The sequence below is a fragment of the Stigmatopora argus genome, chromosome 10 (genome assembly GCF_051989625.1).
Source record: "Stigmatopora argus isolate UIUO_Sarg chromosome 10, RoL_Sarg_1.0, whole genome shotgun sequence".
In the NCBI taxonomy this organism is placed as follows: domain Eukaryota; kingdom Metazoa; phylum Chordata; class Actinopteri; order Syngnathiformes; family Syngnathidae; genus Stigmatopora; species Stigmatopora argus.
In genome coordinates this window covers 9,073,068-9,089,479 of record NC_135396.1, presented here as the reverse complement: position 1 = coordinate 9,089,479, position 16,412 = coordinate 9,073,068, and the positions used below count along the sequence as shown (strand labels likewise).

Sequence of the window (16,412 nt, the reverse complement as noted above, 5' to 3'; positions counted from 1 at the left end):
CCACCCTAGTTTCAGTATTATATGTCAAAGTTACTGTGCAGTTACTTTAAAAACCTTTCATTTTTGGAGCAGAGCGAGTTCATCTCTAACCATCAATGATTTAGTAAATGGATTTTGCTGAGTTCCTCTTAAAGGTCGACATGCCAAACGTACCAAATGCTCTTTGTTTTTTCAACATGTCTTTTTCATTTTGGAGTAGTTTACAATGTAACAAAAAAAGAATGCTACATTTTCCAGATGTGACAATACATTTTTTTTACATATATATATTTCTATGCAGTAACATGCTCATTTCTGCTAATGTGACTAACTGTATTTTTCTCTCTGCGCCATTTGTTCTGTGGAAGGGCTGAGAAGCTATTAAAATGTGACAGCAAGACAAACACAGCAGGGGCTCAAAGTGCACTCTCCGCTCGTCAGTGCTGTGCAGCTGAGAGCCATCCAAGCCACTGATGGACTTTCCAGCCAATCTCTTCTCGGCTTTCCGCCGACCTGCCTGCCAACGAGCAACAACAGCCCCTGCCTCTTTCCTGCCGCTGACCGCTACCCAGGGGGGGCAAACCGGAGTCAAAACCGGCAGGGAAGGTAAGGGGAGTGGGGGCGTGGCGGGAAGTGTTGCGTGGGCGGCGGTGCCAAGGGAGAGTTCAGGAGATGGGATGAGGAAGGTGGGCGGCCACTCCAGAGGGTTAACCAGGCGAGAAGATGTGTGGACCGAAACGGGGGAAGAGGGCAAAGAATGAAAAAAGGGAGAGAGGGATGGCGGGAGGGAGGGAAGGAGGGGCGCAATTGGAGTCTTTAGGGGTCGGATAGTGATGAAGCAAGTTAGACTGGAGGGTTGACAGATGCCACAGTCCAGACCCACAGAGCAGGAAGTCATTCATCCTGAAATGGGCTTGTTAACAGCTGCCGACCGTCACTGTGGATATGACACACTAGCTCCAAATAAGGAATACAGACAAAAGTTTTTGATGCATTTTCTGCAAAAGGCTACTCTTGGTAACTCATTAAAAGTGTAAATATATCATAATATAATATGTATGCCTGCAATTTGTTCAATGTGGCTTATAAAGTGTAGGCAAAGACTATGGTTTTCTTGTACTTGTTGAAAAAAGGTGGGCGCGGCTTATAGTCAGGTGCGCACTTCTACCTGTATGTTTATGTTTATGGAGGCCATTAAAATAAAAAAAACAACACTTTACGGGGATTTATTGAGTGTAAAACGATCAAGTGGGAAAGAGGTGTTATATTGTGTGCACAAATTGCACAAAACAGTTGATTGCGTGCCACAGCCTCTCACACTAAACTGAATAAAACTCAATCTAAAAAGGTCAGAATCTGTCGCATGACGACATTCATGGCCAGGGTAGTGTTGTTGACTCTCACAATCGCCCTGTGATCGACTGGTGATCCATCCAGGCCATGTGCTTTGCTTTCCAGAACCAGTAAATTGAGCTGTGACACATAACAACTTGAGTTGCAAAATGCTACTAAACGCTCGCGAGCAAGTCCTCCATCCAAGCCACAGATATCCTGCGAAACCTTCCCTACAAATGAGGACGCACTTTACTTGTCAAAAGCTCTCCCAGCAGAGTGGGGAAGCTCACAGTCAAATGGGGGACGACGCGGCCCACCCCTGCTATTAGTGGCGCGACACCCGCTCCAATCGGCTTCGCGTTTAAGCCGTGCGAAGGCGAGACGCGCGCACCAAACAGCCACTTAGCCAGGAGGCTTGTGGCCTGATGGAAGTCTGTGAAGTGAGTGTGTGTCACTCACATGAGTAATGAGAATGGATGAGGAGGAAAAGTTTGGGAGGGTGGGACTCCAGGGTCCCGTTGGCAGGGAAACGCAGCTGTGTGCCAGAGAGAGGTCTGCACATCTCATTGCCCCCTCCAACACTCGGACACATGCTCGCTCTTCAAGCCACTTCCTGCGTACAGGGCATGGGAACTCCCCTTCGCCCCCACTCCGACCCCCCTTCCCCCCTTCCCTCTATCCTCCTCCCACTCGCTGTTCTTCCTCCACATCTTCCTTGTCCTTTCGCTCACCCTCTTCCCTTTCTCACCCCTCGGTCACATGCGTCGCCCTCCGCCGGTGACCGAGGAGTCTTCCCCTTTTTGATTTCCTGCCTCCATCTGCGCCCCATTTATTCGCAACACGGACCCTGCGATAATTTGTTTTCGATCCCCCCCCCCCGTATTAGGAAAGCATCGCTCTCTCCGAGTGTTAGCCCTCATACATGCACACGCATATTTTGGATTGTTTTATTCCATAAAAGTTCCTATAAATCATCGGATATTAATCGGCCCCAGACGGCCTCTCCCCCCTCCTCCCCCCTCGCACAAACACAGACCAGATGCAAAGGAAATGGGATGGCAAAAAGGGCACCCAAGAGACAGCCCATGCTTTTTTTTTCTCCCATCTTTCTTCACTCCCTCTTTTCTGAGAACACTCACCAAGAAAAACCCTGCCGACTGCTTTAAAGTTCAGGAGAAATAAATAAAATCGTAAATATGAATGGGGACGGTTTTGAGAGATGGAGGTGAAAACCTCGACGGTGGATTCACTTACAGCTGTTTTGGTTCCGCACAATTCACCTTTCGTTGCTGCACCTGCGCAGCGAGGCCCACTCGGGTGTCTTTTCTTATCTTGCTGCGACACCCAAACTGACTTTAGTCCCCTGCCACCAACAAAAAGGGGTCATCAGTTCACACATGTTGAGCCTTGTTACAGTGTGTTACATTTTCTACTCGTATTTTACTAAGGATTAGAGTTCACGGCGTTAAAATGACCTGATTGGCATTAGGGAGTACAAGAAGTAACGATACCGATGCTGTGCCTCATGTACTTTTCTAGCTCTAGTTTGCCACTAGCTGCTCGTCTTACCCAAGATGGCCACAAGCTCGGAACACTGGGGTAAAAAAGAAAAAAAAAAGAAAAGGAGGGTATTTGTCGCGCGCTCTTGTCTAGATGATTGACACCCAATCGAGTTTATCATGGGAAATACAGTGGAACTTGGTACATTGCAAACCTCCACCAAGGCCAAACACCAGTGATCCATCTGTGTTATGTTTCTCCAGTATTATACAGTGCTTGTCTGTGGTAAAAAAAAAAAAATAATAATAATAAAAAACATAACAACCCCCCCACATTCTCCTAAAAAAACATCATTACCTCCGTGTGCTTGGCAGTGTTCAAGACGTTCTTTTTTTGGCAAGTTACTCTTTATTACAAGAATGAAGATACGTTTTGTTTGAGAAAAATGATGTAGAAATCATGACCCTCTGTTGAGAAATGAGCAATAGACGGGTCTAGCTTTTTTTAGGGGAGGAAAAAAGCTTCCAATTCGTCATTTGCTGCCATTCACAGCGATAGTCCTCCATTACTTTTGCCGTTTGCGGTCGATTGGTCGCTGGTCTTTTGGTCGCCGTCTTTTGGTCGCCGGTCTTTTGGTCGCCGGTCTTTTGGTCGCCGGTCTTTTGGTCGCCGGTCTTTTGGTCGCCGGTCTTTTGGTCGCGGTCTTTTGGTCGCGGTCTTTTGGTCGCCCCGACCGCGACAACGGGCGACCAAAAGACCGGCGACCAAATGACCGACGACCAAAAGACTGGCGACAAAACAAGGTAAAACAACACGGTCTACGGATCAATAAAAGCCAAAAATGGCCATGAGCAGTTTCACTGAGCCGATGTGTGAGTGTATAAGAGTTTGTATGTACATGCGTTGTCCCTTTAAGAAGCTACGTCAGTCAGGGTCTTAACAAGTTCTCCAACAAAAAACAATAAAAGTCCGGGAAATTTGGAGCTTTTCTTTAGCCTAATAATTAATAGGGCATTAAGTATGACTAAATAGTAATTCAGTTTGTATTTAGGGAATTTGAGTAACGATTTAAATGGTAATTATCAATGACCCTCCGGGCGACCAAAAGACCGGCGACCAAAAGATCGGCAAACAAAAGACCGGCGACCAATCAACCGTGTACCACTTTTGCACTTGATGATTCTCAAGATTGATAGCAGTCCATAATTTAATAATATATAACTAAAAATGCGTTTTTTGGAGAAATTACATGGGAATGTGTTCATGCTCACTCCTAAAGGGGCACATCTGGGTCACTTTTTGTTCATTTTTGGACATTCAGCTGCAATCTGGGGTCACTTTCTATCCATTTTGAGGATTTCCAGGTTGCTTTCTATTATTTTGGGAAAATTCAGCGTAATTTCCTGTTCATTTAAGATTTATTTTAGGGCATTCCCTGTTCATTTCGGGTCACTTCCTGATGATTTTGGCAAATTTCCTGTGGATTTCACTCGTGTCATAGTGCAGTCCAACACACCTGCGTCTGTTGGCTTGCTTAGTCAGGGCGAAAAGGGTAAGTAACCACTAGAGAGAGAAGATCTGGACGCAAGTAAGAGTGAATTATTGTCCGATATCGGAGAAAGAGAGACAAGTCTGAGATGGAAAGGGGGAGGTGGGGAGTGGATGTCAATGTAATGTTCGCAGGAGGATGTCTTTGACCCACCCTGTCCTGGCTGGGTTGGCAAAGGAAGCAGGAGGGGGATTGGGGGGGGGGGGGGGGGGGGGGGGATGTAGTCGAGAGAGCGAGAAAGAGAGAAAGAGGAAAAAGTCAGGAAGAAAATGTGAGAAATGTGAAAGTTGGCTGATGCGGACTAGGGGAGAACGTTGGTTTTCAGGCACACAGGGACAGCCAGCAGAGTTCTGCCAAAAGAAACAGAGCTGTAGTGTGCTTGTAGAACCGAGGAGGGAAAAAGGGGTGAGAGAAGTGCATGCGTGGGTTCGTGTTGAAACGACGTGGGGTTCCCTTGGGCCCTCAGAAGGGCAACTCAGCCAAAAGATGACCACGATGTGGCAGAACTGATTCAAAGATCCTCTATGAATAGTCTTTTTTTGTTGTGGATATACAGTCTACGCACCCTCCTAAATGCAGTTTGTGTTTTTCTTTTTTTGCATGTGATTAAGAATTTAAAAATCTTAGATTAGACATTTTCTCATCATTTTGTGATGACCATGTGTTGTAGTCGTTAGTAATACAATCAAAGAAGAATTATGGGTATATTAAAAATACTCCATGAGAAATCAATCCAGTTTGACTCAGAGGGCTGGCAGCAATACTTTTTTCTTCGTTAAAAGAGTTTTTGTTCAAGTTAGGAGCCAATACAGATATAAGATTATATCACCAAGTAAAATAAAGATACCCGAAAACCCTATACCGCTTTTTCGCAAAGTATTTGCACTTGGTTATTCTCCACCTCGGCTCGCACAGCATGACACTTTCCCAACATTTCCTTTTGTCCAATAACGAGCATTGCGGCGGCCGGATAAAATTTCGTCCGCGTGGAACGATAAGGCGGCAAAGGCAGCCAGCGGCCATTTGCCAAAAATCCCAGGCCCAGATGTACACTCTCAAGCGTCCCCGCTGACCAGCGCCTCGCCTGCCAGCACTCTACTGCATATCTCCAAATCGCTGAAAATATGTAAATATGTTGACTCGCCGAGATGTCCTCTCCTCTTTTTCGACCTTGTAGCACTTTTGAAAAGGAGGCGAGACGGCGGCCAGGAGAGAAAACAGCTCCAGAGTACCATATAAGGGCCGCGTTTGGGCTCCGGCACCAGCTTCTCATCACTTTTTATTCCGCTGGGCCATTACATGAGCGGGGGAACACATGCAGGAACCCTGCTCATCAACACTCGGACACACATATGCACACATACGCGCAGGCAGGCGATGACATGTGGCATTCTGGGTATCGGATACGCAGGCCAATACATATAGAGTACGCTGCCATAGACACACTGGCGAACTGATCTTTTGTAATGTGGCGGAACTAGCGTCGCTCTATTGTTAACATGGTCAAACAAGCGTGAAGGATGCGGAGTTAGAAAGTTTACCTCTCCTTTCTTTCTAAAAAAATAATAATTAAAGTAAAAGTACAATTGTATTTAAACGCTAAAGCCTCTATGCCAGTGTGAAAGTGGCGGCCCGGGGGCCAAATCTGGCCCACCGCATCATTTTGTGTGGCCCGGGAAAGTAAATCATGAGTGCCGACTTTCTGTTTTAGGATTAAATTAAAATGAAGAGTAAAATTTCCTGATTTTCCCCCTTTTAAATCAATAATTGTAATTTTTTAATCATTTTTTTCTGTGTTTTTAGTTCAAAAATCATTTTGTAAAATCTAAAAATATATTTAAAAAAGCTAAAATAAACATTGTTTTAGATCTATAAAAAAACTGAATATTCAGGGTGTTTATATCAGTTCTTTTAATCCATTTATTAAAAAAAAATCTAAATATTATATCTAAAATGGTCCGGCCCACATGAAATCAAGTTGACGTTGACAGATCAAGTACATTTAAAGTTTAAAATTAAAGAAATAAAATAATATTTACTGTTTTTTCTCTTTCTTCTAATAAAGGTAAAAAGGAATATTTAGTCTTTTCTACTTTTTTTGATTCTTATTAAAATGTAAAGAAATTGAAAAGTGAATAAATACAAATTTAAAAAGTATATTTATACCTTATTTTTAAAAAAAAACAATTCTCTATTCATTTTTCCTCTTTTTAATTTTTATGGGGAAAAAATGCAAAATTAAAGATTTCTTGCTAGAATCATCGCAAAAAGATGTGGACAATTTTTAGGTCAAGTATTTCTTTAAATGAATAATTGAATTTAATCATTTTAATCTTATGAGAAGCAGCTGTATTTTGGGGACAGGGAGTCATATTTTTCCAGAAAGAAGAAAAAAAAATCTTAACCCTTCATGGTCATATTGTACCAGGCCAAGTGTGGCAAGCGCAGATGCATGCCATCAGATTCTCTAAAGGGCCATAAATCTGTGTGAATTCACGTCCGTTTCCATTTCCCTCAACTTGCAACTCGCAGCGCAACCATATTTCACAACCGTCATCGCCTGCGTCGCCCACAGGCGCTTACGTGTTGCGCTCCGCTCATCTGTCGAGCCGCTGAACTCTGCGTGCCCTCTCGGGCCCCGAAGGTTCAGCCGCGGAGAGGAGACAGAAACCTCACTCGTTCTCATTTTCCAGAACTGTACCTCCTTTCTTGGTATTTGTGGTCCATTGCGAGTGTGTGCGTGTGGTGGGTATAGTCATCCAGGCCTTTCTGGCTTGTGGTTTGGGTCTCTTGGTGAAGAGTGAGGGTGGCGGAACACTATGGCTGCCACACTGCCACAGACATACTGGCACCACCGGCCCATTTTAGTTCCCCTTTTCCACCATGCACAACCACGACTTGGTGTGTGCGTGTGCCTGTACTTGACTTTGAGAAGAGCCTTAATGAGCTTTCTCACACAATTCCACTTCCCTGTTGGTGAATATTTTCATTCCTTTGTCACTTTTCAAGCTCTCAGAATCGTTTAAGGCCCCTAAAAAGCAAACGTGGTCGCGTTTATGTTGGTTCTTGGTGTATTCAGTGGTTACCACCAGTGCTGTGCTACAAATTGACTGAAGTAAATGTTCTAACAACCTTTTTTTTAAATCTACAACAGTGCAATAATCAGTTCGGTAGTGTTCAATTTAAACCTTATAATAAAAAGCTATTCAAAAGTTGATGAGCTTTAACACTTTATAGGGCAAGTGATTTTTGGGAATTATAAATTATCTCAGTACTTGTTATTGTATTACTATCTTTATTTTTATTTTTGGTTTTACATTTCATTTTCATTTTGGAACACCTCAGTTAGTTCGATCTTTAAACGGAAAGCCAACACTCACTCTTAAAATAGGAAAATGGTGAATTGCTTAGACTTATAAAAATTAAAAGTCACTGTCAAAATACACTGAGATGGGCGGCACTGTAGTTTAGTGGTTAGCACGTCTGCCTCACAGCTCTGAGATCAAGGATTATGTCCCCATGGGGCTCTGATCTTCTTGTGAGAGGTTTGGACGGACATCCAGCAATCATTGTGTTAATTTTGGCGTTGATGGTGGTTCTTGCAGCACTTTGTAATATTTGACAGCTGTTGTTTTCACGTGAAATGCTTACTAAATAAAGTTGACTTTAATCAAGATGAATTGGTGGTACATGCAGTCAAATGTTTGAAAACTACTTGGCTGATGGATGAGTGAAAAAGTCAAATTCCTTGCCAACGTTTGTTCTTTAGGGGTCTTTTCTTTGGGTGGGGGGGATCCTGCCAGGGAGCTTGTCTCCATCCATCCCCGGGGCTGACAGCACCGTCTGGGCACCCATTTCACCGCTTGGCCCTGAACCCCACAGGATGTGGAGATCACTGCTCTAGTGCTTGATTATGTATGTTTGTTTGCATACATGCACCCTCCAGTTCTTTTCAAGCCCCCAACTCTGATTTTGCGTCTTGGCTGACTTTTTTACCTCTCGAAGAATTTGGAAAGGCTGCATTTTTTTTTCTTTTCGCACTGCCTTTCTTTCTCTCTCTCTCTCTCTCACTCTCTCTACTGATTCCTTTCTCGCTCCCGCGCAGGCCCGTGTCTGCTTTGGCTCCTCGCTAATAGATTTCATATGTTGCTGTAGTTGACATCAGTCTTAAACTATTCTACATGTGATCCCAGATATTTCCTCAGGAAATCTGTCAGATATTTATTGAAGGCTAATAAAACAAACTTGCATGTCCTTCTACCTTCTACCTATCTCCTCTCGCTATTCTCTCAAGTTGATTCTATTATTATGACTTTGGCTTTCTAACTCAGCCTTCTTTTTTTTCTAAGGAGACAATTTTCTTCCATTCATAAGTATCTGGCTGAGTCAAAAAAAGCATATAGGTTTGGTTTATATGGGCTGCTGGGGGTCTTCACCTTCCTGTTTCTTTATTATTTAACCCCTGTTGACCCTATGAACTATTCCTAATAGTCCTATTTGTCTTTTTACAAAACATTGCATTGCCAATTTTATTGTTCCAATACGTTTGATGGGTAGACGTTTGGAGCTTTTGTTTTCACTGTAGAAAATGTTGCTTTGTTATTGAAATTTAATTAAAAAACACTTCCTACTGTCAATAGTACTGCCAGATTTAGCCCGTTCGCCAAGGTGTATCCTCCAAATCAACCCCAGCTGACTCCACCCCCAATGCCAACAAGAAGCGTAATTAAATTTAGCTGCTCATTGAGCCCGAGATTAAAAACAAGTGCCCACGAGTTCGAGTTTAAGTCATCTGAGCAGTAAAGCGTTTTATGTAAGTGTCCGCAAACGGAGATAATTACAGTTTCCCATTTTCCTAGGGTGGCCCTTAAGGAATGGCGTTTATTTTTTCAAGTGGGCTACACACGGAGACTATTAAAGTAGAGGCCTCTGTTTGAGGACATACCATAATTTAACTAGACACTTACAAAACGCTTACATTATTTGATTTCAACGCAAGTTAATCATAAACCCTAACCTTAACCATCATGTTCTAACTTTAATGTCATTTCACTAATTAGCTCATTCACTGTGACAGACTGGTTCTGATTGTAAAAGATGACTTAATGCCAGTTATACCACTTAAAATGGATTCGATTTCTATCAATCTTAATGGCAAAGAATGAATTAATAACAGTAATGCATTATTTATTATTGTCTCAGAACAAAAAAGAAATGTTCCTCCTTTGTAATCTTTTAATAAAGATGTAGGTCATTCTATGTCTATTATCACGTTAACAACAAATGATAGTGTTAAAGATGTCTGCTACCTTTCCTACTTTCAGCTGCATGGCAAGCAGTGATGAAAGGTAAACCCTAACCTTCCATCCGCCCTATGACGTGTCCCGCGTGTAACCTCGCCGTGACGGGCCCATGCATTTGCTATGCCTGGAACTGTCGCAGCACGCCACCGCTGCAACGCGCTGCCTTATAAAGACAGGTATTCACACTTTAGCGCAAAGTGCTGCACAATGTTAAAAAGTCGACAGGACGCCACTGAAAAGATGCAGTGAAAGTCACAGATTTGAACAGGCGCCATGAAAGGGAAAGCTTTCATGCTTTTTTTCCAGTTGGTTGTTTTCCGTCCACAACAAAGAAAGAAATGCATGTGACATTCATTATTGTTTTTGTTTCCAGCAATTTTGTCTGTGGTTAGAGTTGTCTTTGGGTTTTATTTGGAGAAAGTGGCACTAACCGCTGATTAAAATCATATTAACTCATTGGCTGCCAGTGACAGCGATAAATCGATTCACTGCCTCCTAAGTAATTGGATATTAATGAATGGCAGCAAATTAAAAGCTAAATTGCACTGACAGTGAAATAATAATTTTGAATGGTACTTCATTATGAACTCAGTAGCCAGTCATTTCTTTTGAAAATCTATTTTGTTGTTGTTGTTGTTAATCTGAGCGTTTTTAGAGGCTGAAACTGTTTTAAAGTGCCACATGGATATTTGATATACTCACGTTGTGGTTGTTTATATTGCATTGTTTATTCAGAGAATGCCGTTCGACATAAAAAGGGAACGAGAACAAAAAGACCAAAGGGAATTCATTCATTTGCTGAACTGCTTATCCTCACAAGGGTCACGAGGGGTGCTGGGGCCTATCCCATCTGACTTCGGGCTGGAGGCAGGGTACACACTGAATCGGTGGCCAGCCAATCGCAGGGAACGAGGAAACGGACAACCATTCACACACAATTTTCAGTATCCAAACCGCCTAAAATGCAAGATTTTGGAAACCCACTCAGGCCCGGGGAGAACATGCAAACTCTACACATGTAACCTGGATTTGAACCCAGGACCCTACAGCTGTGTGGCCGACGCGCTAACCACTCGCGCTACCTGGAGAAAACCCATGCAGAACACCCAAAAAACATATTTTCCTTTACATGCACTCTCGAATCCTAAACTGTGGGGCACATATCCTGACCATAATTTAACATTGGTGGTCACACTACCCCAAAAATATCTTAAGAGGCAACATTTGGTGTAGTCAAGTCTAAATCAAATCGAGTCTTTCAAAGAGTTTTAAGTTACAAGTCATAAAAATGGCATGTCTTGTAGCAAGAAGGAACAATAACAAAATCGGCCTGAGTGGTCCCCAGGGAGGAGATAAGAACATGCGAGACGGTTACATTGTGGCACCATGGTTTTAAGGGTTGAAATGTCTGGATGTGATTTATCGGCTTTACTCTTTTTTTGGGGCTCTAGCTCTTCGTCACTGCCCAAAAGAGTCGTGATGGAAAACAAACACATGAGCCTTTGGCATCGTGAACCCTGATCATTGCCCTCCCTCACTCGCTCACTCTTTCATCCTTCTCCCAAAAGTCCGCTTGTAATGTTCTTTTTAGGTCCCCCTGGCTCCAGTGCCCATAACTCACCCCCAAGCATTAGAAGCACACTCTCACAAACCTTTATAGCAGTGCCAGAAAAAAGAAGGCGCCTAGTTGCAAAACAAGAACATGACGACGGACAAAGAAAGCGGGCTAACGGGACCCTGAGCCCACCCGGGCACCGGGTGAAGCTGCGGAACAGCTTGACGGATGCTCACCGACGAGGGTGAAGGTTAGGAGATACCGCTGTTTTTCCCATTTCTGTCACTTCCGTCATGCATTCCAGATTCGGTGCCACGATCAGAGAGAGAACAACGACTCCCTACTGCAACACAGGCTTTGTTTTTTTTCCCCCTCCTCTATTGCTTGTGACCCACTAGGACCTCAATTGAAGCTTTTTCTTCAATATGATGTTTTTTGTTAGGATTTGGATTAGGAGGAAATGGCGTTCTTAATATTTCAGGTGCACTCAGCACTCGTGCAGTCATGCTTTCAGGTTTAATTTGCCCTTTTTGGGGAGGAGAAATGATGCAGCAGTGAACTTGGAGGTAATAGTCCTACTACTACTACTTCTACTGCTTCTACTTCTACTGCTACTACTACTACTGCTTCTACTGCTTCTACTACAACAACTACTACTACTGCTACTACTGCTACTACAACTACAACAACTACTACTACTATTACTACTACTACAACTACAACTACAACTACAACTACAACTACTACTACTACTACTACTACTACTGCAAGTAATAATAATAATAATAATGGACACCACAGTAGAGAGTGGTAACCAAGTCCGCTTCACAGTTCTGAGATGCTCATAGTTGGAAGCGGACAAGTAGACTCTTGCGGTATGGAAAACAAGTGAATAATAGTAATAATCCATTGGATTTTGAGTACACTCAAAGACGTTCTGCATTGCGTTATTCATTGGCTCCCACACTAGATGGTGGTAAGCTACTATGGTACAACTGCTTTGGGGCAGACTGAGCGAAGCGAGGCAGTCAATTTGCCCCATCCCGCCATATACAAGCTCTGATTCACTACTATCACACAGGACAGTTGCTAAACGCATGACCTGTCAAATACACACAAGTTACTCTTATTGCACACTTGACCCTTGCGCACATTCTCATCCAGTACAACGGTGAAACTGCAAAAAGCGGGTGTTCTTATGAGGCAAAATGGTGGGAGGCTTCACATGTATCCACTTTAAGGTTATGTTTTCTACGTGGAGGAATTGCACAGTGATCACAGTGATCATTGCTGGCAACTTCTTCCCTAAAGTGCAACTATACAATGCGGCCAGTGTTGCTCTGAATATGTTCAACAAACTACAGGCTTTGACCTAAATGCTAAGTAGGGTGTTTTTATAGAGAGCTCATTGTCTGTCGGCCACTAAGGATGACCAAAATTATGGCCTCTACTTGAATGAAATGCCAGTTAAGTTAAGCACCTGCGGCTGCTCAGTTCTGCTTGCGGTTCCATCGCAACGTCTCTGGGTGACGCGGGACTGCATAACAAAGGAAGTGTTTGGAGAGCGGCTAATGCGCAGTATTGTTGTAAATGAGTGTGAGTGAGAGGTTAGAGAACATATGGCAATGAAGTCATCTTGCCTGGCCCTTCTCTGGAAGCCCCACCCGGCCGGGTCTGTGGGCCCAGATACGCAAAACACTTTTTTTTTTATCGATTATGATAAGCAGCGTTTTAAATCAAGGTTCCCCTCGGCTCCACTCTCCTCATTTATTCCAGCCCGCTCCAGGGTATTCTCTTTTCTTGGCAGTACAGTCCAGCGAGCCACCTGCAAAAACCAAAAATCACCCCCACCACCCCCCTTTCATCACACACACACACACACACACACACAATGGATGCACAAGGCTCGCTATCAATCAGACACACACTCACAGACGTGCATGTCTGTGCACACATTGCCACTTGAGAATCGTATAACTAGCTTCCAAGATGTGTATACTTTTCTATATCAGATACTTTTTCCTCCCTCTTACTGTAGATTCAAGATACAACATACTGTCAAAACACAGACAAATACAGAAGGGAACCACAAAATGTGTATTTTGCTTTGCTAATGACGTCTAATTAACTCCAGGCTTACCCTTATTGTGTGTTTTTGGAAAAAAAATCACATAGGGAATACATGGGTGCAGGGGGTTTAATTAGACACGCAAGACTTTATGATGGATCCATCATAGAAAATGAAGACAAAATAGTAATAAGCATTAGATAAGCCTTACCATCAATTCATTAACACTAACATTTCCAGGAAAGAGTAGCATGGTTTAATTACCCTCACAAACTATTTTAATGTATATGTAGTTAAAATGAAGTTGTTTATGGCTTGAAATGCTTGAGTATGTTCTTTTTTCTTGCTGTATTATTGACTTTATTCCTTAAAACAGACCATCAAATGCTTTCATAACCAAGTGTTCAAAATGTTTTTTTTTTTTTAAACCTTGGTTACAAATTTGTGAACTTTCATTCCTGCTTGGTTAACTTATTATTTAAACTAATTCATTGAAACAACACATTTTTAACTTGTTAGAGTTATAGTGTTAAATGACTGATTAGTTTAATTGAATCCAAGGAATTTTTTTAAACATGTCTACATGCATATTTGCACATCATGTTACTGTAAAGCAAGCTGATATGAATTTTGCTCCACTATTCTATGAATAGTTATCTATTTCTAAATAATGACCAATCAAGGGTGTAGTCATTTTACTTGAAGTCAGCAAGAATCAGCTCCAACTCCCTTAGACAATGGAGCAAAATGTGTTTGATGGATATTTTGTCAAACTATAATTCCCGGATTTTGCTATTAAAGACAGGGGCTATACAAATTGCAATGCGCCCACTTGGTATTTTCCACCAACTCCACGAGTTTGAGAAAACCTGCTCAGCCACAGACTAGAACAAACACTGGAAAAAGTAATCAACATTAGTTTTTGTGAGTTATTGCTAGCACACACAAAAGCCATTGTTATGAATCTTAAGTACACGCTGTCCACCGCAAGACGGGGAAGGCGAAGCGTCAAGAAAATGCTCGTGAAGCATTACACTGCCAGAAAAGTCCGGAAAATGCCTGAGGCAGTTCCACGTTCCAAGCAGCGCCCGCTGAAGGTTGGGATAAATTAAGGAAAAGTAAGATGCAAATCTTGCACTATGTAGTTTATTTGGACATTGCTGGGTATTTATTGATCCTCTGACATGAAAAAATGAAATGTATGATTGTTCAAATTGTTAGCATCTCGCAGACGACGGTATGTACTTTGATTTCATCGTACTTGTACAATCATAAAGTGTCTTATATTCATCATCTAGTATTCAATTGGCTAATATTAAAGATATCAGGTGGCTAAAATATGTATGCCACTTTTTAATAAAAGTGCTGTTAAATAGTTTTTTTTAAATCACTGATTTGTTGTAATTGATTTTAGATTAGTTGTGATTCATCCCAATTCACCAGTGTTTTTATTCCACCAAAACTCAACCGTTATTTACATGAGTTAAAGATATTCAGTTGAGAGTAATGTAAAAAATATATATATTTTGATAAAAGATCATGGAAATGTAGTTTCACTGTCCAGTGATTTATTCAAGCCCCTGTGTTCTTCTTATTGAAATTATTCATTACTATTATTATTATTATTATTATTATCTTAAGAACTGGAATTTATTTTATTTTACGTCTGCTCTAAATACTTCATATTTGCAATCTTCTGGGTTGTGGTGTGTTCAAATACATTACCAACGTGTTTACAGCATGTGTTAAGTGGCTTGATTGTACGCACATCATGTCTCTTGTAAGAGCGTTCAGACATATTTCAGCATAATGTCTGCAACTGTCATCCCAAACTGTCGCTGCGTGGACCCCCGTTCCCCAGTGATAAATGCGCATGATCCCATGAGCCTGTGCTGTGAGAAAAACGGACCCTCTCCACGTTCCACGAGTTGACATGTTTAAATTCCTCCTCGCCGTCTATCATTAGGGCCCACGTCTGCTACCTGACGCAGTGGACAAGGCTCGGTCGACGAGATTGAGAAGAAGAACGCCTCCTTTGGCCAGCCTTTTCCCATACTAGCAATTTGACGCGCCACTGTTTGACTGATTATAAACCAAGTAGTCGCTGGCCAGTGTCACCCTGGCTTTAACTGCTGGGGACAGACAGTGAGCTTAAGTGGACGAAGTCATTGTAACTCCTCCTGGCTGACTAGAGGACGTGTTTACACAGCATTCATTTCTTCCCTCTTGGTTCATGTCAAGTGTGTGTCATCCAAGCACAGGTATTGCAGTGTAGTCATCAAGACCGAGAGTTTACAAAGCCTCCAAAGAGGTGTTTGGCCCATCTGAGCAGATGGTGCTTGAGTCAGACATTATTATTCATCCAGATCATACCTCATTCTATTTAATTTTGTGCTGTACCCAGGAATCCTAGATACAGAACCCCCGTCTATGAACGATTCTGATGTCACTCATTCACAGTTTTTATATGGAACATTACTCATACACATGATGCATTTTTCTGAACTATTCAACCACGGAACTAAAGTTAAGAGTTAAAGTCTTACCTTGATCTCAGAATAGTGAGGCTGAAGCACTGACCACTCGTCCACCAGGTCTTTGTGTGTTGTATTATATGAAATTCTCCCTCCTAATGTTTTCATTCCAACCAAGAAAGATAAACTTACACCAATCTGGTGTGTTGAAAGTGTAATCAGTTGATTGCCGTCAGGTGCTGCTGGCTTCAGAGGAAATCTCATTGGTCTACCGGATCAATTGATACTACAGTTTCATCTAAATTGTAAAATATGCTTTTTGCTTCTAATAGTGTTTTTGCCAGCAAAGAAGGTTTAGAAGGTTTAGAAGGTTCCAGGGCAACAGCCACTGGTTGTTTAATATAAACACATAGAAAGATAAAAATGGGTTTACTAAAGTTTATTCCTGCTGCCTTGGTACCAGAATTTTATTTGGATACTTTATATATAGTATTGTATATAGGGACACAACTTGTACATTTACTGAAGATCATAGATTATTTTGTTAACTTTATTTAAGTAGTTCCCTTTATCTGTCATAGAAAATCCATGGTCCAAATATTTGCCTGTGGCAGGACTTAATATTCCCATGATGAAAGTCGAAGCTTGT

General features: G+C 42.1%; 1 long non-coding RNA gene across 1 annotated transcript; it reads right to left on the bottom strand.

Moving 5' to 3' along the window:
- Positions 1–157: 157 nt before the first annotated feature.
- On the bottom strand, positions 158–15,915 carry LOC144083846 (uncharacterized). The gene is made up of 3 exons (XR_013303643.1): positions 15,836–15,915; positions 2,569–2,677; positions 158–916 (listed from the first exon to the last, which is right to left on the bottom strand). It is a non-coding gene; the product is annotated as an uncharacterized LOC144083846 (long non-coding RNA).
- Positions 15,916–16,412: the final 497 nt, after the last annotated feature.